This window comes from Gopherus evgoodei, chromosome 3 (assembly GCF_007399415.2).
Source record: "Gopherus evgoodei ecotype Sinaloan lineage chromosome 3, rGopEvg1_v1.p, whole genome shotgun sequence".
Lineage (NCBI taxonomy): Eukaryota > Metazoa > Chordata > Testudines > Testudinidae > Gopherus > Gopherus evgoodei.
The window spans coordinates 8,386,982-8,409,438 of record NC_044324.1 but is presented as its reverse complement, the minus strand read 5'-3'; the positions used below and the strand labels follow the sequence as shown (position 1 = coordinate 8,409,438).

General features: G+C 50.0%; 1 long non-coding RNA gene across 1 annotated transcript; it reads right to left on the bottom strand.

Annotated features, from left to right (window-relative positions):
* Window positions 1-15,586: 15,586 nt before the first annotated feature.
* Window positions 15,587-18,691, bottom strand: LOC115647961. The gene is made up of 3 exons (XR_003999419.1): window positions 18,193-18,691; window positions 17,100-17,893; window positions 15,587-16,380 (listed from the first exon to the last, which is right to left on the bottom strand). It is a non-coding gene; the product is annotated as an uncharacterized LOC115647961 (long non-coding RNA).
* Window positions 18,692-22,457: the final 3,766 nt, after the last annotated feature.

Below are 22,457 nucleotides of genomic sequence, written 5' to 3'. Positions count from 1 at the left end.
TAGAGCCCTAGAGGGCCAGTGTGATGGTGTCTGCACAGAGAATGGCCAACATCCTGTCTCCTGGTAACTGATGGCCTGGGCCCCTCCTCCCCTGCAAGGTGCCAACTGAAGGTGTTGGAGAACAAAGAGATCAGGTGGCCTCCTGGCCCAGGAAGTAGACAAAGGCCAGAGCAGGGGCTGGAGGGAGTTTCAGTTTCAAGCTGGCTGGGGAAATGGAGGGAGGCCCAGAACTGGGTTCTGGGCTCCCTAACCCTCCCATGATGGACCTGACTTAGGGCTCCTGTTTCCTGTACCTAGAAGCTCTGGTCTGGACCGTGTTCTTGTCGTCTAATAAACCTTCTGTTTTACTGGCTGGCTGAGAGTCACGTCTCACTGCGGAGTTGGGGAGCAGGGCCCTCTGGCTTCCCCAGGACCCCACCTGGGCAGACTCGCTGTGGGAAGCCACTGTGCGGAAGGGGCTGCTGTGAATACTCGAGGTCAGACCCAGGAAGGTTGAAGCCCTGGTGACAGTCTGCTCAGAGAGAGGAGGCTCCCCCAGAGTCCCGACTGCCCTCGTATGGTGCAGTTCCAGAGCATCGCCTGGAGACACCGTGACAACTGACAAATTAGGGAATTGCCACCCACAAATCCCATGGGTCTGTTGCTAGAATCTAGGCCTCACCATAAACTAATCCCAGCCTGTTTGTCACGCCCTCTCCCCATCCCTTTCTCCACCCTGGGTATTTCCTGCCCCCTCTCACCTCCTAACCACCCCCAGAAGTACCCACCTCCTATGGCTTTACTGCCTTTCTGCCACCAACAGGAGCCCACCAGCAACTGCTCGATAATCCCTACCTGAGCTGGCCCCACGGCAGCCATATCTCTTGCCTGGGAGGATGGGACGTGACACTGCAGCCTGTCAGGGCATGAAGGGGACGTGTCAGAACAGGACAGTCACGTCACATCACAATTCCCCCCCGGCTCTTTCCTCGCAGATGGATGTTCTCGACTCTGTCATGCAAATAAGAGAAATATTCAAAACACAATTAGTAATGGGACGGGGGGGAAGACATGGGACTTCAACTACCCAGACACCTGTTAGAAAAGGAATTCAAACAGACACAAAGTGTCCAGTGAGCTCTTGGAATGTGTTGGGGACACTGTGTGGCCATGCGGGGAAATACACAGGGTATTTCCTCATGGAGCAACAGTGACTCTGTGTGGCCACATGGGGTAATGCACAGAGCATGTCCTTCATGGCGCAACAGTGACACCTGGTGGAAACATGAGGTAATGAACTGAGAATCCCCTGCATGGAGCAACAGTGACACTGTGTGGCCACATGGGGTAATGCACAGACCATTTCCTTCATGAAGTAATAGTGACACTGTGTGGCCACTTGGGGTAATGCATAGAGCATTTCCCTTATGGAGCAACAGTGACACTGGGTGGTAATGTAGGGTGCACAGAGGATTTCCTTCATGGATCAGCAGTGACACTGTGTGGCCATGCAGGGTAATGCACAGAGCATTTCCCTCATGAAGTAATAGTGACACTGGGTGGCAACATGGGGCAATGCACAGAAGATTTCCTTCATGAAGCAACAGTGACACTCTGTGGCCATGCAGTGTCATGCACAGAGCTTATACTTCATGGATCAACACTGACACTGTGTGGCCATTAGGTCTAATGCACAGAGCATTTCCCACATGGAGTAATAGCGGCACTGTGTGGCCACTTGGGGTAATGTACAGAGCATTTCCTTAATGGATCAAGAGTGACACTGGGTGGCCACGCAGGGTAACGCACAAATAATTACCTTCATGGAGCAACAGTGACACTCGGTGGCCATGCGCAGTAATGCAGAGAGCCTTTCCTTCATGGAGCAATAGTGACACTGTGTGGCCACATAGGGTAATGCATAGAGCATTTCCCTAATGAAGCAACAGTGATACTGGGTGGCCACGTGGGGTAATGCATAGAAAATTTCCTACATGGATCAACAGTGACACTGGGTGCCCATGCAGCATAATGCACAGAGCATTCTCTTCATGGAGAAACAGTGATACTTTGTGGCTATGCAGTATAATGCAGAGAGTATTTCTTTAAGGAGCAACAGTGACACGGTGTGGCCACAGGGGGTAATACACAGAGCATTTCCCTAATGGAGTACTAGTGACACTGGGTGGCAACATGGGGTAATGCACAGAAGATTTCCTTCATGAAGCAACAATGACACTCTGTGGCCATGTGTGGAAATGCACAGAGCTTATCCTTCATGGATCAACAGTGACACTGTGTGGCCACCCCAGGTAATGCACAGAGGATTTCCTTCATGTAGCAACAGTGACACTGGGTATCCATACGGGTAATGCGTAGAGGATTTCCTTCATGAAGCAACACTGACACTCTGTGGCCACACTGGGTAATGCACAGAGCATTTTCTTCATGGTGCAACAGTGACACTGTGTCGCCACAAGGGGTAATGCACAGAGCATTTCCCTCATGAAACAACAGTGACACTGTATGGCCACGCAGTGTGATGCACAGAGGATTTCCTTCATGGATCAGCAGTGACACTGTGTGGCCATGCAGTGTGATGCACAGAGGATTTCTTTAAGGAGCAACAGTGACACTATGTGGCCATTAGACCTAATTAACAGAGCATTTCCCTCATGGAGTAATAGTGACACTGTGTGGCCACTTGGGATAATGCACAGAGCAGTTCTCTCATGAAGCAAGAGTGACACTGGATGTTAACGCAGGGTAATGCACAGACCATATCCCACATAGAGTAATGGTGGCACTGTGTGGCCACTTGGAGTAATGTACAGAACATTTCCTTCATGGATGAAGAGTGACACTGTGTGGCCACACGGGGTAACGCAGAGAGCATTTCCCTCATGGAGAAACAGTGACACTCGGTGGCCATGTGCGGTAATGCAGAGAGCATTTCCCTCATGGAGTAATAGTGACACGGTCTGGTCACTTAGGGTAATGCACAGAGCATTTCCTTCATGCAGCAACAGTGACACTGGGCGGCCACGCCAGGTAATGTACAGAGCATTTCCTTCATGTAGCAACAGTGACACTGGGTGGCTATGCGCAGTAGTGCACAGAGCATATCCCTCATAGTGCAAGAACGACACTGGGTGGCCATGCCAGATAATGAACAGAGCATTTCCTTCATGGAGCAACAGTGACGCTCTGTGGTCACGAGAGGTACTGCAGAGAGCTTTTCCTTCATGGAGCAACAGTGACACTGTGTGGCCAAGAGAGGCAATGCACAAAGTATTTCCTGCATGCAGGAAGAGTGACAGTGGGTGACCATGCGGGGTAACGCACAGAGAATTTCCTTCATGGAGCAACAGTGACACTCGGTGGTCACTTGGGGTAATGCACATAGTATTTCTCTCATGAAGCAACAGTGACACTGGGTGGCAACACAGGGTAAGGCACAGAGGATTTCCTTCATGAAACAACAGTGACAATGGGTAGTCATGCAGCATAATGTAGATAGTATTTCTTTAAGGAGCAACAGTGACACTGTGTGGCCATTAGGGCTAAGGCACAGAGCATTTCCCACATGGAGTAATAGTGGCACTGTGTGGCCTCATCGGATAATGCACAGAGCATTTCCTTCATGGAACAACAGTGACAGTGAGTGGCCACGTGGGGTAATGCACAGAGCATTTCCTTCATGGAACAACAGTGACAGTGAGTGGCGACGTGGGGTAATGCACAGAGCATTTCCTTCACGGAGCAACAGTGACAGTGCTGTACTGAGAAGGCTGTGACCTGCCTGTCAGGCTTAGGGCGGGGGCTGGTCTTTCCACACACACCCCATCTTTCTAGAGATTTTGGGCTTAGAAGAAGTGGGGCTGGTACTAGAGCTGCCCACACCCATACTATCACCTCCAGCTCCATTACTGCAGCACCCAAAAGCCTTATTCAAGGTCCGGGTCTTATTGTGCTGAGGACTGCATGGCCAATCAGAGAGACAGAGGGATGCACATGGAGATGAGTGTGTAAGGCATGTGGATGGATGGAGCAATGTATATGGCATACAGGGGGATGCATGGATGGCTGAAGGGTTGGACAGGGCTTAAGGGATGGATGGTAATGTCAAACTGCTAAGTTGGTAGCTTCAGCTCATGGTTGCTGGCCGTGTCACCTCTGGACCCGTTTCCTGCACCATCCAGCCAGCAGAAACTGCCCTCGCAGTGCTACACTCGTGCTACATGCAATGCACACCCTGCTGCTCAGGGATGTACAAGCATGCGGTCTCCTGGCTGCTTAACCACCTGCTCCACAGGTCTCATCTTTCTTGAGACGCAATGCTCTGGCCAGGGGGCGGGGTCCCTCGAACCTCCTCAAATCCTGTACACAAAGCAGGTTACTAAGCACAGAGACTGAGGCTAAGAAACCCCACCTGTCCCCACCCACATCCATATTCTCTCTAGCACCATGGCACTGTTACACCATAGTCAGGAGTGGCGCCATGGTTTTTGCTGCCCTAGGTGGCAGCGCTCCTCCTCTGAGCATTCGGTGGCTGGGGGTCCTTCCGCTCCACGTCTTTGGGACACTTCTATGCTGCTGCTGTTGGCCAAATCCTCCCGCCAAAATCTAACCCCCAACACAAAGTTTTAACACACTCCTCTTCTGGAACCCATATGGAACGAAAAATTGCTCACCCTATAACCTGGTCCCCAACCCTAAACCCCTTAACCCAAACTGTGCCCAATCCTCCTCCCAACCCTAACTGCGAGTTCCGAACCTAAGCCTGACACCGCTCCAACCCGGAGCCCAGTTCCCAACTCCCACACAGTGGAAAACCCCAGGAATCCTGCTTCCACTGGCCTCCCAGCTACAGGGACTTCGCTCACACGCACGGGAGCGGATTCTGCAGCTACAATCATTGCACGTGTTCACTGGCAGCGCCCAGCGCAAAGCAGGGAGTTTGGTCCAACTCCCCGCGGCAGCGGCTGTGCCCATGGGCCTGTGGCGGGTTCGCTGCCCACTGGATCCTTCACTCCAGCCTGGAGATTTCCCTCCTCCCTTCAGCGACTGCAAACGGTCCCGGGGCTTGGAGAAGTTTCTGAGCCACAGGTGCCTGCAGCAGCAATTTCCACCCCCAGGCAGTGACAGCCCATTGGCTGCCAGCTCGGTCAGAAACCATCACCTAGTGACACTGACAGCTCATTGGCTGCCAGCTCAGTCATAAAACATCTCCTAGCGACAGCCCATTGGCTGCCAGAAAACACCAGCACACAAGCAGGTGCAACCAGTGAACTCCCTGAGCTCTGCGGCTTCGCCAGTGAGGACGGCAGCGCCCGCTGCTGGGGGTCTCCGTTCCTCCGCCCGGGCAGCCGGAATCGACACCACTCGGCCTCAATCTGCTTCTCGCAGGCCTGCGCTGAGCGCTGACTGCACAAGGGCCTGACGGCTGCGCCCAGCTTTGCTTTCAGAAAGCGTCACCCAGGCACAGCCCAATGGGAGATTAGCTGTGAGAAAACATCACTTAGTGAGGACCCAATGGGAGATCAGCTTTCAGAAAACATCACTTAGTGAGGACCCAATGGGAGATCAGCTTTCAGAAAACATCACTTAGTGAGGACCCAATGGGAGATCAGCTTTCAGAAAACGCCGGGCAGGCCAGCACCGCAGCTCTGGTCTTCTCAAGTGGCCAGCCTGTCAGCACCCCTCCACCCCCGTAACAGAGCAGCACGTCTCACACTCCCCAGCGGGCACTAACCGGCCCCACGCTGCCTTCCAGTCCAGGTTCTGCCGCGCACCTCAAGCGCTCCCTCACGCTCCTCCGTTCTGCGGTCAGTCACCCAGAGCCACCCTCACGTAGCGTGCCTAAGCCGTGGGCACTAACACCCCCCAACACAGCCAGGTAACAAACCAGAGGTTTAGCCCCAGAACCACCAGGAAACATTGTTTTGGCACAACACCGGTTTTCTGTAATTTTATGTAATGTCTCTTCTTTAGTTTATTCACAGCGCCCAGCGCGCCTTCACCACGTCAAACTACAGGCTTCCAGTTCAGGGTGACCACACCCTCAGTCAGTGGCACCCTCCTAATGAGCTACACTAAAAATATGGGTCCCAACCCCAAAACTTACCCCAAATTGTCCCCAAACTGCCACTTCTTAATACTGAAATAAGATATGCCACCCTCAGTCACTCCCCTTGATCTCCAGCAGTGGAAGCCTGACACCAGAAAACAACCTTGATATTTAAATTAGCTAGTACATCACTCGGTCAATTCCCTCTGCTCTCCAGCAGGTGGCGTCGGAGAGCTCCAAGCTCGCTCACTGACCTTTCTCCCATTAGCTTCAGGCCCCAGGGTTTGCAAATGCATCTCTAGAATTCTAGCAGAAGAGTATCACTTATTCACTTGCGTTAGCAGCTGAGGAATGTGGTGCTGCTCTGAGGGGACGTACTTGTATACTTGGGATATTATTGCAAAGATACAATTAGAATTTCTGTTAGACAACTTTAAGGGCAACTTATATTTGGTAAAAACCTTATTGAGTGAAAGAAATGCTGGCGTGACAGCACGGTTACTGGGGCTACAAAACACTTTCCCTCCTGGGTGAAAGAAGACGTTAGAATTAGAAAATTACATAGTTTGTTCCAATGTTGGTACAGCTTTAAATTCACTTATGTGCGGGATTGTTTAAGGCTGACGGTTTTGGTTTACTGGCTTTTTTTTGTAAATTGAGATGGAGCTTTTAATTGATGTTTGCTGGATTGGAATATCTGACATGCAATACTGGTTTTGACCTAGTTCTGCATATTTTTATAAAGATTTGGCCAGTATTCAGCTATTCAATTGATTTATAGGTGGTTTTAATAGTAGGGATTATTTATTTTATCATCCTGTAGTAGCACTCTTTTTTGATAATTTATAACATTTGTTAAATTTTGTTTTTAAAAACAAAATAGTTTTTCTTAATGTTTATGTTTTAAATTAAGCATTGTTTACAGTTCCAAATTTTGGTTTCTGATGGGCTATTTAAGATGATTTGGGATTTAATACTAAAACTTGGACAGATTTAGATTATTTGTATGGACTTGGATTAAATCCCATTTACTATTTTATTTTAATAAAAATGATATTGCTGCAAATCCTGGCCAGGGGGAGAGGAGATGAGCCTGGCCATTAACTGAGGAGCAGAGGCATACCCCCCATGCAGGTGAAGCCAGGTGATGAGGGGGTTGCAGTCTCTCAATTTTTTTCTCCAGCCCACCTCACCTGCCCCCTCCCACCCCAGCAAATGGCAAGAGGCTGATACTACATCTGCTGGCCCCCTGCATTACCCCAACTGGTTACTGGGTGTCACTGCTGCCCCATGGGAGACCTCCCCCCATGCATTACCTTGACTGGCCACCGGCTGTCACTGTGGTGCCAAGGGGAACATACGCTCTACATTACCCTACATAAGAACGGCCATACCGGGTCAAACCAAAGGTCCATCTAGCCCGGTATCTGTCTACCGACAGTGGTCAATGCCAGGTGCCCCAGAGGGAGTGATGCTAACAGGCAATGATCAAGTGATCTCTCTCCTGCCATCCATCTCTATTCTATGATGAACAGAGACTAGGGACACCATTCTTTACCCTTCCTGGCTAATAGCCATTTGTGGATGTAGCCACCATGAATTTATCCAGTTCCCTTTTAAACATTGTTATAATCCCAGCCTTCACAACCTCCTCAGGTAAGGAGTCCCACAAGTTGACTGTGCGCTGTTTGAAGAAGAACTTCCTTTTATTTGTTTTAATCCTGCGACCTATTAATTTCATTTGGTGACCCCTAGTTCTTGTATATTATGGGAATAAGTAAATAACTTTTCCTTATCCACTTTCTCCACATCACTCATGATTTTATATACCTCTATCATATCCCCCCTTAGTCTCCTCTTTTCCAAGCTGAAGAGGCCTAGCGTCTTTAATATTTCCTCATATGCTCTGTGCATTACCCTCATTGGCCACCGGGTGTCACTGCTCCTGTAAGAGAACCCCTGTCTGAGCATCATCCCTACTGGTCACTAGGTGTCACTACTAGTACAAGGGAACCCTTGTGCATTACCCCAAGTGCCCACTGCATGTCACTGCTGCGCCAACTAAATGTGCTCAGTGCATTACCCTGACTGACCACCGGGTGTCACTGCTGCTCCAAGGGAGACATACTCTAGGCATTACCGGGACTGGCCACGGGCTGTCACTGCTGCTCCAATAGAAACACCACCTGTGCATTACCCCAACTGACCACCAGGTGTCAATGCTATGCCAAGGGGAACATACTCTCTGCATTACCCAGACTAGCCCCCGGGTGTCGCTGCTGCTTCATGGGAGATATTCTGTGCATTATCTCGACTGGCCAGCGGCTGTCACTGCTGTGCCAAGAGAAATACCTTTGTCACTGCTCCTCCATGGGGGAGACACTTTTCAGTAGCCAACCTGGTTCGCCCTCTGGCCACCCAGCTCTGATCACAGGGCTGCCACCAGCAGCAGTGCAGAAGTCCCCACTTAACTATGTGCAGCCCAGAGCATGCGGTGGGTTCAGGGTGCCCCACAGCAACCCAAACAGACCCACTCTGCCCCAGGCTCCTGGGCCTGCCGCCTGTGGTTGATGCTCCCTGAGGGCTCTGCCAGAGCCAAGTTCCCCTACTCGGGCAGCTCTTAGGGGCTGCAAGCAGTCAAAAGGCGGCGGGAAGCTGAGGATCAGCCGCAGCCCCAGGGGCCAAGAGCAGCAGCAGGAGAAGATGACAGGAGCAGCCCAGCTGCCCATCTCCTGGCACCAGCCAGCACATCAGTCACTCCCCAATGGCCGGCTCTAGCCACCACCTGGCCATGAGGAGGGCAATGCAGAGGGCGGGGCAGCGCTGGCACTTAAGAGCAGCAGGAAGCAGAGTCATAGAGATGGGTGGGGCCTTGTGGCAAGGGGGAGTGCAGGCCCCCAATTTTCTCTCTAGCCTAAGTCAGCCCCCCCACTGGGAAGAGTACGGTGCCATCCACGGAGGGGGGAAATTGGGGGTTGAGGGTTGGGATTACAGTGTCAGGGTCTAGGGGTTGGATTAGGGTGAGGGTAAGGGGGAGTTAAGTTTAGTGTGTGGATTAGGTTTGGAAAGGGTTAGGGGTTGAGAGGGAGATTTGGATTATGGGGAGGCGAGGGGTTTGGATTCTTGGAGGCAGGTTAGAGGGTTGTGCTTAATGCAAGGGTTAGGATTAGCTTTAGGGATTAGGTTGTGTAAGAGTTTGGGTTCAAAGGTGGGTTAGAGTTAAGGGGTTAGGGTTATGGGCAGGGTGGGTGTTATGATATAATAGGGTGATGATCGGGGATCAGGGTTAGTTGAAGGGTTAGGGTGCAGGGTTGGGTTGCCTAGCGTGAAGGGAGGGGTCAGGGTTGGTTGTGGTGTGGGCTAGGGTCAAAGGTTAGGGGAACAGGAGTTAGGGTTTGGAATTAGGGTTAGCAGATGACAGCTCAGGGTTTGTCTTTTTTGCTGTTCTAATTGCTTGAGTTGACCATTGTGTATCATAATTTCCTGTAAATGTAGTTTAATTCCTTTTACTGACTTTTCAAAAGCATTAGTTTCATTATTATAACAACATCCCCTATGTTTTTATTGTGACATAGTAAATTACAGATTTTATTACTTTTTTTTTTAATGTCAGGCTATTATTTGTGATCATATAACTTCAATGGTGCCTGAGTTCCTTGGTTGCCTCAGCCCTGGTCCAGGAGTAGCAATGGGTGATGGATGGCGTCTGCCCTGTCAGTTTCCTACTCCATGAAATCTCTATATTAAATTTGGATATCAATAACACAAATGTTTTCTAATTTAGAAAAATGTATTCAGTTAGAAAACTAATTTCATGAGTGTCCCAATTTCAAATAGAGATTTCCCAGAAGTAGTACATTGCAACAAGACCTACCCCATCTGTCACAAATTGCTACTCCTAGACCCAGGCCAGCTGAATTGTGGGGGTAGCAAATTGCAGCAGGACAGCAAAAACTTGCCATGTAGGTGTCAGTAACCGCAACAGGTTGGAAACTGGGACAGAGAGACGTTTCTAATAGTAAGTCTTGACACTACAGCTGAGATGCTGGGATGTTTCCCCCACCAGACATCAGGCTTTCCACATTAGGGGCAGTGGGCGCCAGGCCAGTTGAGGGCTGGTCTTGGTTTCTGTTGTGAGCAGATTACTCTGGGAACAGGAGAGGGTGAGATGTGGGGCAGGTTGTTCAGCAGCCAGGAGCCCACATGCTTTTTCATCCCTGAGCAGCTCAGGCATATAGGACACCTGCTGTAGCCATGGCTGTAATGCTGCTCTGTGGCCAGGTTCTGCTTGGTGCCGGCTGCAAGAGATAGAGCAGCATCAGAAACAGCACAGCACATGGCGGCAGGAGCTGCTGTGGCAATCAGCCACCAGCCAAACCCACAAACCTGTCAGCCTGCAGCATCACCATCTGTCCTCCATATGCCCCCCCCACACCCCTCTCCATCTCTCCTCTGTATGCCAGAGATGCTCATCTATCCATCTCCAGACATCTGTTTCTCTCCAATTTTCCATGCAGCGCCCAACACAATGAGGCCCAGACCTGAGTGAGACTTTTGGGTGCTGCAGTACTGGAGCTGTAGGGTGACAGTGCGTCTCTGGGCATCTCTAGTCTCAGCCCCTTTTCTCTTGAATCCAAAGCCATGACTCTAAGTTCACACCTCTCGGGTCCAGATCCCATAGCCCTGAAGATACTCAACCAGCCACTCGTGCTCTGTGATCCCGTTACAGCAACAAGAATCTCCCCAAACTCCCATGAAGATGTGGGAGGAGTGACACCTTGAGCCTGGCAGGCAGCATGAACTCTCCTCAGCATGGCATGGACCATGCCTGGGGCAGACAGATCCTGTATGACTCATAGAAGACCACGGGGGGGCAAGAGAGTGCATCTCACTGAGCCTGATAGGAGGTGTAGACCCTCCCTCTGGGTTGCATTTGGGCAGACAGACCCTCCCCCAAGATGGATCCTCCCCAGCTCATGGGAGACTACGAGGGGCCAGGGAGTCATTATCCAGGGTGTTGCTCTGTTGCAGGCTCTCCATGCGCTATATTGTGATCTCCCGCACATCAACTTTCTGCAGCCTGGACTGCTGTAAGGAGTGGAAGGAGGCACTGTTAATGAGTGATGGCAGCTACAAGGATTTGGGGACTCAAGATGCTGGGGTGTCGCAGGTGGGACAGTGCCATGTGTGTCCATCCATCCCCCTCCCCCGCATTTGGGCAGTGACCCCTGGTTGCTATTTCACACTTTAAGGGACAAATGCCACTGTTTGTCACAGAGTAATTTTATTTACTTCATCAGAACTTTATAACCCTCACCTTGCCCAGCACCTGCCCAAGCCGGTGCAATCACTCATGACAGCAAACACCCCAGAACATAAAGACTCAAAGGGCAGCAGCTTTAATGTGAAGCAATGAGACGCCACCTAGAGAACCTAGCGAGGGGCTGTGGTGAAGCAGATAAATTCCAGCGAGCCTGGGATTTCCAGCAATTCGGAATTGGAGCAAGAATTCTCTCCTTCCCTTCATTGTCTGGCAATTTCCAGGGAAGGGTATGGTTAGAGAGCCCTCCACAAATGGATAATTCCCAGCCCGCTGTGACCAAATGCACCCCTGTATTCACACCCTACACACTATTGTAACAATCTTTGGACAAAATATGCCTCTGAGGAAGCATTTGAAACTCAGTGATCAGTACTATCTTGGTAAAATGGCTGTAGCTACAGTCTATGTAAAGTTATGAAATTCCACCTAGAGGGTATTAAAAGCACAAGTTCCAATTCACGTAGCCTGATTAGGTGGAACTGGTCAAGCACACCTGTCCTAAAGAAAGGGATGTGTGTTTGCCTCAATTTGCATTTCAGCTGTAAACATATTCCACAGAGGACAAGCGGGGGAAGAAAGAAGCAGCATACACAGATGAACAGAAACAGCACAAAGCCTCCTTCTTCCACCAAAATCCATGTCTCCTTGCTCTCAGCAAGAAAGAACTTCACCTAACGTGAACACTCAGGAAAATGTTTTTCAAAGGGTGACTGAGCTATAAAAGTGAAGGGCAAAACATCCAAGTTCTCTCTCCCTCCTCATCTTCCTTTCACCTATGACCAGAGAAACAGCTGCTGGATCCTGGAAGCAGATTCTGGCCTGAGAGTTTGGGCAGCAATAATTACTGGAACCTGTAAGAAGGGACTTCACAAGCCTAGTTTGTTAAGTTTAGAAAACATTTTATCTTTATTTTTTCTTGTAACCATTTCTTCTTTAATGCCTTATTACTTGTGTTCACTTAAAACCTCTCTACGTAGTTAAATAAACTTGTTTATTCTTGAACCAAAACTAATCCAGTATTGTGAACTGTAAATGGAATAATCCACAAGGTGGCAGATTTTTGTACATTGACCTCCTAGAGGTACAACAGACCTAATCTATCTGGCCTGTCCCAGAGAGGGCTGGACAGTGCACAACACGTTTTTGATGTAAAGTTCAGGACAGGGAGTGTGTTGGGGTCACTCTGCATGTGGTAGCCCAGGTCTGATGGAAGCAAAGTGTGACTAGTGAGTGCTGACAAGCTCTGGGATCAGAGTTGTAGCCATGCACAGACACTTGGGAGGAGAGGGGGGAGCAGCACGCCAACAGGCTATTTGTGAGCTCCCAAGTCAGCGCTATAACAGAGCAGCATGGTGAGGCACCAGGGCCGGCGCTTTCATTTAGGCGGCCTAGGCAATTGCCTAGGGCGCCAGGATTATTGGTGGGCGGCGTTTTGCCAGAGGGGGCGGCAGGCGGCTCCGGTGGAGCTGCCGCAGTCGTGCCTGCGGACGGTCGGCTGCTCGCGTGGCTCCAGTGGACCTCCCGCAGGCACGACTGCGGCAGCTCCACCAGAGCTGCGGAGCAGCCAACCGTCTGCAGCCACGACTGCGGCAGCTCCACCGGAGCCGTGAGACCAGCGCGTGGGGCGGCGAAATTACCATGCGCCTAGGGCGCTCAAACCCCTAGCGCCGGTCTTGTGAGGCACACCCCCCATTGCAGGTCAGGTGACACAGCCCCGCACTAGACAGGATTGCAGCCTGGAACATCATACCTGGGCCACAGCAAGAGCCCCCCAGCTGCTGTAGTGTTATAAAACGTTCCCCAGTAGAACCTGTTACTTTCCTGTTGAGGGTGCTGGAGCAAGCTGATCACGTACAGTAACAGGGGCAAAAGGAAGGCTGGGGGGTGGGGAAGGTCTAGACAAGGCTGCTCTTCCCTCTCTGAAATGATATAATGAGTTTCTGACACCTTCCCGCTCCCCCACAATACACCCTGCTCTTTAAATACTCACAGTCTCCATTCAGGTGTGTACATACAAGTGACACATCTGCACAGAGCTGTTCACTAATTGGTTTGCTCAGCTGTTCCACTTGCCTGAACTGGCCACCTCCAGGAAAGGGAGTTTCATACCTTTTAATTCTTTAATTCTCAAGAAACCTTCATATCCGATTAAGCGGGCTGTAGCCCATGAAAGCTTATACTACAATAAATGTCTTAGTCTCTAAGGTGCCACAAGTACTCCTGTTCTTTTTGCGGAAACAAACTAACGTAGCTACTACTCTGAAACCCTTCATATCTTCTTATAACACTTCCTAGGGTTTTACTGTGACTCTCATTTACCATATTTAATACATTATTAAAAACAAAACATTATCAAGTCTATTTTTATGATCACATGACTTCATTGGTGCTAGAATTGCTGGTGGGCCAGAATCTCTACCTCTAGACCAGAGGAGGGGCAGATGGCCATTGCTCCTGTGGAACCTCTTTTTAAAATTTACACACAGGTAAAACAAGATTTTGCTAATTTAGATGAAAAGTGCATTAAATTAGAAAAATCTAAATTTTATGAATGTCACCATTTAAGATAGTGATTTCCCACAAGCTGAACCTAAGTTCCCTCTAAGCTGCGCAGCAGCATATTAAGCACTGTACAGGCACTCAGGGCTGCAGCAGGGAGATACGCCTCTCTCCCAGCCCCGGATCTGCTGCAGCCAGGGAAGAAGCACCTATCCTGTGGCCCCAGCCCTGGAGCTGCCGCGTTAGGGAGAGGTGCCTCTCCCCCCAGCCCAGGTGCTGCTGCGGAGAGAGAGAGCTGCGGGGAGTCCTCTCCCCCCCTTCCTGTAGTCCCAGGGCAGCCTGGCCACAAACCCCTCATCCCTAGCCCAGAGACCACACCCCAAGATGGAGCCCTCACCCCCTGCACCCCAGCCCTGAGTCCCTCATCCCCAGCCCCACCCCAGAGCCTGCATCCCCAGCTGTATCCCTCACTCCCCCACACCCCAATACTCTGCCCCAGCCCTGAGCCCCGTCCCACACTCTGAACCCCTTGGCCCCACCCTGCCACATGAATTTTGTTATGTGCACCAATATGGAGGTGATGTCTGACATCACCTCCATATTGGTGCACATAACAAAATTCCTTCCACATGAGTGGGAAAAATTAGAGGGAACACTGGTTGAAACTCTGACAAAGTCCAAGCCATCTGTCACAACTCCCTCTCCCATTGATCCAGGGATGGGAAATTGTGGGTGTAGCAAATGGTGACACGGCAGTTCTCCGCCCTCAACACTCTCCATTACACCATTAGCATTACAACCAAAAAGCAATCCTTACAACAGCACCCAAAATTATCACTCTGCACAGCATACTCTGGCCCCTCCCCAGCCGTAATCTCACAGAGCCCCGTACCCAACGAGGAAGCAAATCTTGCCCTCATCCCTGCTGCCCTCTCCAGTCCAGTCTACATCAGCCCCACTCGATGAACAGAGACCAAGTAAATGCAGATAGTCACAGTTCCACTTTAGCACCCACTGCCTCGCATGCTTTTCGTCTGCTCCTACTTCTCTATGTTCCCAAGACCTGGACTCTGGGGATGCACACCTAGCAAGCCTACCCGTGTCTTACAAAGGGAGATGGCACGAGGAGAGGAGAGGAGAGGAGAGGAAAGAGAGTGAGAAAGCTGGCCAATGCACTAGAAAAGAGAACGAGAGACAGAGAGAAAGAAGTGGGAGGAAGGCAAGCAACTCATCACCTGGAGTCATCCTCCTAGATGCAAACTTCTGCTACGGAAGACACACCGCTCCTGGCCAGAGAAATGAGCATCCCCTGAAAATGGGGACTTGTCTGTCTTGTAAGCATGGCTGGTCAAGAACCATTTCTTACAAACCCAGGCCCAGCTAATGGGGCAACCCTACCTGGAGCCAGGGGGGCCCTGAGCAGAGCACTCACCAAACCAGACACTCATCTCACAGACACAGCAACTGCTCCACTGCCAACTGGATGGCTCCTCACGTGCATCATCCATGCTCGTGGGCTCACTGCTCTCACTCGCTTTACATCGCACGAGGGCAGTAGACTGATGTTTGATTTCTTTTCCCTGGGTACTAAACCCAGCATAAGAAGGAAAAACAAAGTTATTGTGGAGATTAATGGAAGGAGGAGGCAGATGTCAGAGCCCTAGGGGGGCTCACGTCAGGGTCCTAGTGGGGCTCTGGGTGATTGCTACTTCCCACCACCCAACACAGATGTAAAGAGGCTGAATAGTGTCTGCAAAACAGAAACTAAGCAATTAATTATTCCTCCAGAAAGGTTTTTAATGACTTATGACTATAAAGGCAACACAGATAGAATAAGAAAAACAGAATTAAAGACCAGCACTGAGTGAGGATTAATACAAATGGCAAATTATACTGGAGACAAGCACAAGTACAAGTAATATTATGCAATAACTGCCTATTCCTATAAGTGCACATATAAAAGGTAAATAATATTGAAAATAGTTACAAGCGCATGCAATGCTACTATTACTGATTGCCTAGTAACCTTACATGTACTGCACCCACCCCAACAAATACAATTCTATATGCAATATTAATACATGGACTAACTATATTTTACTAACCTTAACCTACCTATAACTTTGTATAACAACTCATAAGCATTTATTGACTTTTATGATGGTAACTTATATAAAAGACAGGCACAGCGACATGCAAAGCTACTAGGTTCACCAGCACTGTACCCATTCCCAGCAAGGCACAAAAACATATACAGTTATTATATATTGATCAACTATTGACTATTACAATCTTTAAACAACTTCAACAATTTACTAATATAACTAAACTATAGTATTAATACAGACTTAAGATTAACCAGCACGAGCATAACCAGACCTCTTCACTTTAAAAACTTACCCTGAGTTCTTCCAAAGATACATTACCTTCAGTTGACCATTTCCTGCACTGCCAGGCATAGTCAGTCAGTGAAGAGCAAGTCCCTTTGGTTCAAGGGGTGTATATGAGCCTGACAAAGAGTGACCTCTTTTAGGTCAAGCGCACCACACAGACACACACACACACACACACACACTTGCGCCTCTGCATCTTATTTATATAGTATTTGCTGGCCATGTTTCAAAACACATCAACCAATGAAGGCGGCCAAATGTTTCCATGTGGTATGTGCAGTTGTCTTGATCTTATGAACTGTGCACCTGTGCTCAGGTCATCTCTTTTCTATGGGGCTAATAGTGTTTAATTTTCTAGACTCAAGTCTCTAGACTCAAATGAGATTCAAGAGGTATTTGGTTGCAGAGCATAGTAACCACAGGTCTGTATCTACCTTTACAGAGTTTCCTTTTTACTCTACAAAGCTTCCTAGTTAGATTACACTTATTCTTGCAGGATTCATCTGTACTCGCTTCACACAATTTCCAGAAGGTTGAGGCCTAACAAATATTTATGCACATTAATCACAGTTATCATCAGAGTGGGAAACATTTTATTCACCTCTCCCACGCGGCAGTACTCCGCCTCAAACCCTCCCCCCCATTACGCCTTTAGCACAACAACTAAAAAGCACCCCTTCCAACGGCACCCGAAATAATCACTCTGCACAGCAGACTCTGGCCCCTCCCCAGCGTAATCTGACAGAGCCCCGCACTCAACGAGGAAGCACAAGGCCTGAGAAGAGCACTACAGCGAGCACAGATGAGGAATTCAGACCACTGACTGCTTACTCACAGCCAGTTGTGCGGGAGTCAGAAAGCTGAGGATTGTTCATGTCCACTTCTGCCACTTTCTCCTCAGTCTAGGACTCCTGGAAAATTGCTTTGGAAGAGCAGCTGCAAAAGCCAAGCATGAGCCATCACTACACAAAGCTCTACTGGTGCTTCGAATCTTGCCCTCAACCTGGCATCCCTCTCCAACCCAATCTACCTCAGCCCCACTCCATCAACAGAGACAGAGTTAACACCAACAGCCACTGCTACGCATGATTTTCGTCAGCTCCCGCTACTCCATGGATCCCGAGACCTAGCCTGTAGGGATGCGCACCTAACATGTCTGCCCGTGTCTTAGGAAGTGAGACGACACGAGGAGAGGAGAGGGAAGAGAGTGAGAAAGTTGGCCAACACACTAGAGAAGGGAGAGACAAATGGGAGGAAAGCAAGCAACTCACCACCTGAGTCATCCTCCTGGATCCAACCTCCCCCTGTGCAGGAGACACTGTTCCTGACCAGAAAAATGAGCAACCTCTGAAAACAGGGACCTTTTCTCCCTCGTGACCACAGTTAGTCAGGAACCTTTTCATACAAACCCAGCCTTACCGTACTGGGCTTCCCTACCTGGACTCGGGTTGGGCGTGAGCAGAGCCCTCCGCAAACCAGACACTTATCTCGCTGACAGCAGCATCTCCTCGGCTTCCAGATGGACAGCTTTTGCGTGGCATCAACAATGGTCAGAGTCTCGACGCTCTTGCTCGCTTTCCATCGCATCAGAGCAGTAGACTTTGATGCGCGACTTCATTTTCCTTGGTACTAAATGCAGCAGACTGGGGAAAAACAAAAACAAATTAGCATCTCTGTCTGCAATGTCACCCAGCCTCTTCATTTCACATCTCCCATATCCCACCGCTCAGCCCTCAACCCATCTCCCATTACTACGTTACAACTGCAACAAGAAGGCACCCATTGTAACGGCACCCAAAATACTCACTTTCCTCAGAGACTCTTGTGCCTTCTCCAGCCTTAATCCCGGAGCCTCGTACCCAACGAGGAAGGACATGGCCTGTGAAGAAAACTACAGCGACTACAGATCAGGAATTCAAAGCACTGACCTCTTACTCATAGCCCGTGATGCAGAAAGCGGAAACATGAGGACTATTCGTGTCTCCTTAGAAGGATGTCCAGGCTGCTCAGGTCCACTTCTGCCATATTCTTGTCCGGTTGGGCTCCTGGACGATTCCTCTGCAAACTAATAAAGCCAAGCAAGAACGATCACTACACAGAGATCTACCGTGCGCTAAATCTTGCCCTCATCCCAGCCTCCCGCTCCAGTCCCATCTACATCAGCCCCACTCGACGAATGGAGACCGAATAAACACAGACAGTCACAGCTCCACTTTAGCGTCCGCTGCCCCGCATGCTTTTCATCCGCTCCTACCTCTCCATGGCTCCCGAGATCTGGCCTCTGGGGATGCAAACCTAGCATGCCTGCCCGTGTCTTACAAAGGGAGACAGCACAAGGAAAGGCAAGGACAGACACAGAGAGATAGAGGGTGTGTGTTGGCCAACGTACTAGAGAAGAGAAGAGAGAGAGAGAAAAAGGAGGGAGGAAGGCAGCAACTCACCACCTGGAGTCATCCTCCTAGATGCAACCTTCTGCTGTGGAGGACACACTGCTCTGGGCCAGAGAAATGAGCAGCCCCTGAAAACGGGGGCCTTGTCTCTCTCGTAAGCACAGCTGGTCAGGAAGTATTTCTTACAAACCCAACCCCAGCCAATGGGGTGGCCCTAGCAGGACCGAGGTGGGCCACAAGCACAGCGATCACCAAACAAGACATTGTCATAAACAGATAGCTAAGGGTTAATGTTCTTTTACCTGCGAAGGGTTAACAAAGGGAACCAAACACCTGACCAGAGGACCAATCAGGAAACAAGACTTTTTCAAATCTGGGTGGAGGGAAGTTTTGGGTGTGAGTCCTTTGTTCTTGGTCTCTTCTCTTTCTGGGCTCTGAGAGTGATCTTTCTATCTCCAGGCTTTCTAATCTTCTGTTTCCAAGTTGTAAGTACAAAGATAGTAAGACAATAGGTTTATATTGTTTTTTTGCATTTACATGTGTGTAGTTGCTGGAATGTGTTAAATTGTATTCTGTTTGGATAAGGCTATTTATTCATTTTGTTCTTTTAAGCAATTGACCCTGTATATTGTCACCTTGATACAGAGACCATTTTATGTCTTTTTCTTCCTTTTTATATAAAGCTTTCTTTTTAAGACCTGTGGATTTTTTTTTTTAGTGGGGGCTCAAGGGGATTGTGTCTGCAGCTCACCAGGGAATTGGTGGAAGGAAGAAGACAGGCGGGAAGAGAGAATCTCTTTGTGTTAGATTTACTAAGCCTGACTTTGCATACCCTCTCGGTGAGGGGAGAAAGAGATTGATCTCTCGGTACTTGTGTTTCAAGGACTTGAAGCAGGGAATTCCTAGAGTACCCAGGGTGGGGAAATCTGGGAGGAGGTAAAGAGGGGGAAGGGAAGTGGGTTATTTCCCTTTGTGGTGAGACTCAGGGCATCTGAGTCTTGGGGGTTCCCCAGGGAAGGTTTTGGGGAGACCAGAGTGAGCCAGACACTGGAATTCTGGCTGGTGGCAGCGATATCAGATCCAAGCTGGTAATTAAGTTTGGAGGTTTCATGCTAGCTTCTCATGTTCTGAACTCTAAGGTTCAGATCTGAGTAGGAGAGTTATGACAGACACTTATCTCATTGAGAGTGGCATCTGCTCAGATCTTGCCTGGCATCAACAGTGCTCACAGGCTCGCTGCTCTCGCTCACTTTACATTGCACGAGGGCAGTAGACTGTGACACTTGACTTCTTTCTCCTTGGTACTAAACCCGGCACAAGCGGGGAAAAAACAAGCATGTTACCATCTCAGTAGGCAACGTCTCATAGGCTCTTCTTTTTGTCTCACCCACACGACCGAGCTCCGCCCTCCCCATCACACCTTTCGCATTACAACCAAAAAGCACCCCTTGCAACAGCACCCAAAATAATCACTCTGCACAGCAGACTCTGGCCCCTCCCCAGACGTAATCTCACAGAGTCCTGCACCCAACGAGGAAGCACAAGGCCTGTGAAGAGTACTACAGTGAGCGCAGATGAGGAATTCAGACCACTGACCGCTTACTCACAGCCAGTTATGCGGGAGTCAGAAAGCTGAGAACTGTTCATGTGTCCTTAGAAGGATGTCTAGTCTGTTCATGTCCACTTCTCCCACTTTCTCCTTGGTCTAGGGCTCCTGGAAGATTCCTCTGGAAACACAGCTGCAAACCCAAGCATGAGCCATCACTACATAAAGCTCTATTGGTGCTTTGAATCTTGGTGCCCTCATCCCAGCCTCCCTCTCCAATCCCATCTACCTCGGCCCCACTCCATCAACAGAGACCGAGTTAACACCAACAGCCACTGCTATGCATGATTATTGTCAGCTTCTACTTCTCCATGGATCCCGAGACCTAGCCTGTAGGAATGCACACCTAGCACACCTGCCCATGTCTTATGAAGGGAAACGGCATGAGAAGAGGAGAGGGAAGAGAGTGAGAAAGTTGGCCAACACACTGTAGAGGGGCGGGGAGAGAAAGAGAGAGAGGTGGGAGGAAGGAAAGCAATTCACTACCTGGAGTCATCCTCCTAGATGCAACCTTCTGCTGTGGAGGACACACCGCTCCTGGCCAGAGAACTGAGCAGCCCCTGAAAATGGGGATCTTGTCTCTCTCGTAAGCACAGCAGGTCAGGAAGCATTTCTCACAAACCCAGCCCCAGTCAATGGGGCGGCCCTATCTGGAGCCAGGCGGGTCATGAGCAGAGCCCTCTCGAAACCAGACATGTATCTCACTGACAGTAGCAACTGCCAGCCGGACGGCTCTTCACTTGCATCAACAATGCTCGCGGGCTCACTGCTCTCGCTCGCTTTCCATCCGATGAGGAAAGTAAACTCTGATGTTTGATTTCTTTTCCCTTGGTACTAAACCCGGCACAAGGAGGAAAAACAAAGAAAGTTATCTCAGTGGACAACTTCGCTTAGGCTATTCTTTTCACCCCTCCCACACAGCAGGGTTCCGCCCCGAACCTTCCCCCCCCCCATTTGCCCTTGAGCACTACAACTAAAAAGCACTCCTTGCAACTGCACCCAAAATAATCACTCTGTACAGCAGACTCTGGCCCCACCTCAGCCGTAATCTAACAGAGCCCCGCACCCGAGGAAGCACATGGCCTTCGAAGAGTACCACAGTGAGCATAGATGAGGAATCGAAAGCACTGACTCACAGCCAGCGATGCAGAAGGCAGAAACATGAGGACTGTTTATGTATCCTTAGAAGGATGTCCAGGCTGCTCAGGTCCATTTCTGCCATATTCTTATCTGGCTAGAGCTCCTGGACGATTCCTCTGCAAACTAATAAAGCCAAACAAGAACTATCATTATACAGAGCTCTATTGGTGCCTTTAATCTTGCCCTCATTCCTGCCTCCCTCTCCAGTCCCACTCGATGAACAGAGACTGATCCCAGTCACCACTCCACTTTACCATCCACTACTCCGCATGTTTTTCGTCCACTCCTACTTCTCCATGGCTCCCGAGACCTGGCCTGTGGGGATGTACACCTAGCATCCCTGCCCATGTCCTATGAAGGGTTTGTGTTGTGGAGGAAGGAGAGAGAAGGGCTGAGGGGCCCCATGGATGGATGGAGGGAGGGGGGGAGTAAGGTAGGGATAGGGATGCATGTTGGAGAAAGGACAAAAGGGCACTGGGGGCCCACAGATCTAGGGACAGAGTGGGGTGCAGGTTGTGTTGGGCTGGGAGTGTTGGGAGGGAGGCATGGATAGAGGCACAGGTTGTTGTGAGCTGGGAGGATGTTGGAGATAGACTGTGGCTATGGAGTCCCATGAGTGGAGGAATGAACTGAGGGATACAGGGCTTGTGGGTTGGGGAAGGTTGTTGCAGGCTGGAGGGTGTTGGTAAGAGATAGGGGCTGAGGGGTTGCTATGGGAAGAGGCATAGATGGAGGAAAGGTAGGGATGGGGTGCAAGTTGGGGTGGCCTGGGAGGTGTTGGAGGGACAAGAAAGGAGGATTGAGGTGCCCAAAGGATGGAGAAATAGACGGGGGCGGGTTGGTTTGGGCTAAAAGAATGGGGGTGCGGGTTGGAGAAGGTTGTAGGTTGGGGGGGTTGGGGACTGGGCATGCGGGTTGGGGAAGGTTGGGTGTGGGGGGATAAGGAAGGTTGTGGTGGGCTCGGTGTATGTGGGGGGCAGTTGGGGAACGTCGCGGCGCCCTAGGGGTGCGCGGGGTGGGCTGCGGAAGGCTGTGGGGCGGCCCGGGGAAGGTCACA